This window comes from Galeopterus variegatus, unplaced genomic scaffold (genome assembly GCF_000696425.1).
Source record: "Galeopterus variegatus unplaced genomic scaffold, G_variegatus-3.0.2 Scaffold12275, whole genome shotgun sequence".
Classification (NCBI taxonomy): Eukaryota; Metazoa; Chordata; class Mammalia; order Dermoptera; family Cynocephalidae; genus Galeopterus; species Galeopterus variegatus.
In genome coordinates this window covers 9,218-10,813 of record NW_007738386.1, presented here as the reverse complement: position 1 = coordinate 10,813, position 1,596 = coordinate 9,218, and the positions used below count along the sequence as shown (strand labels likewise).

The 1,596-nt window shown below is 46.1% G+C and overlaps 1 pseudogene; it reads left to right on the top strand.

Annotated features, from left to right (window-relative positions):
* The first annotated feature begins 213 nt into the window (after positions 1-213).
* Positions 214-853, top strand: LOC103611024 (annotated as a pseudogene).
* Positions 854-1,596: the final 743 nt, after the last annotated feature.

Genomic DNA, 1,596 nt, shown 5'->3' with positions numbered 1-1,596 from the left:
CATAAATAACTATTATTACAGCAATTTCGATTACTATGTTTCACAAGTAGCAAGTTAAGAAAAAAGGATTGGCTCAGAATGAAGCAGCCTGGGTACCATCTACAAGAGAGCTTCCTCAGACCCTTCCCCAAGACTACCAGGCCCCCCAAAAAGAGTCAGATGTAATGGATGTGTCTTTCCCTTTGTCACACCACCGATGATCCTGGTATTGCCATGGGTCACTCCCCTGCCTGCCAGTGTTACCATTATTGTAAGGAAAAACCACACCCAAAGTCTCACTTCCACCAAGGCATCCCTAAAGCCAAGATCCACATCTTTGATTTTGGGTGGGTGAAGACACAAGTAGATGCATTTGCACTCTGTGCCCACATGTGTCAAATGAGTAGGAGCAGTTCTCCTCTGAAGCCCTGTAAGTTGACCGTATTTGCGCCAACAAGTACATGGTAAAAAGTTGTGGCAAACACGGCTTTCGTGTTCAAGCTCGGCTCCACCTCTTCCACAGTATCTGCATCAATATGTTGTCCTGCACTGGAACTGACAGGATGCAGACAGGTATTCATGGTGCTTTTGGAAAGCCTCAGGGCACAGAAGCAGGGTTCACAATGGTCACATCATCATGTCTATCCACACTAAGCTGCAGAGCAAAGAGTATGTGATTAGGCCCTATGCAGGACTAAGTTCAAGTTCCCTCACCATCAGTACACCCACATCTCAAAGAAGTGGGGCTTTACCAAGTTTAATGCAGATAAATTTGAAGACATGGTGGCTGAGAAGCAGCTCATCCCATATGGTTGTGGGTTAAATACATCCCCAACCACAGCCCCTGAACAAGTGGAGGGTCCTATACTCGTGAGGGCTCCACTGTGCTGCACCCCCCTTATACATGTCCAAAAAATAATTCTACTTCTTGTCCAAAAGGAAAAACGAAAGAAGTAAGGGATGTTTATGGAAGAAAAGGCAGGTGTGTGGTCATTCCACACTTTACCCTGGTCTCTGAATGACTGAAGGGTGAGGGAACATCATGACTCTGACATGGGTTCCACTTCTTCCCCTCCAAGCTCATGAGTCAGGTTCTGTAGGGGGAAGGGTGTCAACATGAGCCAAAGGTATCCAGGAGGTCCCTTTTTTGTTTACTTTTACAGCTATCCAAGAACACTGAAGAATTCCACGTTTGTCTTCACAGAGGTGTTCTGCAGCAGAAATAGGCACAGGAGAACAGCTTTTGCTTGGCAAAGAAAGGTAAATAACTCAATTCCTACCCTCCTTTACAAATAAATTTTAAAAGGATAATGGCCATTGTTTTCTTATCCCCTAAGATATGACATGCAATATCCTTAAGATGAGTGAGAATCCCACAGCCACACATTCTGTTTCCTCAAAGTGTCTAAAACAAAGTACCCACAGCACCAAATGATGAAAGAGGGGTCTGCAGAGTCACCACCCCAGGGGACAGATGGAGAGAATAAAATTTCTGCCTGGGTAGGAGAAGCCATTCAGGGACCTTCTCTCAATTCCAGAAGGAAGCAGGGGCCACTGCCCATCCCTGCCCTGCCCCCAGGTAACTCATCCCTGGCCTTCCCACCAGCTCATCTTCAC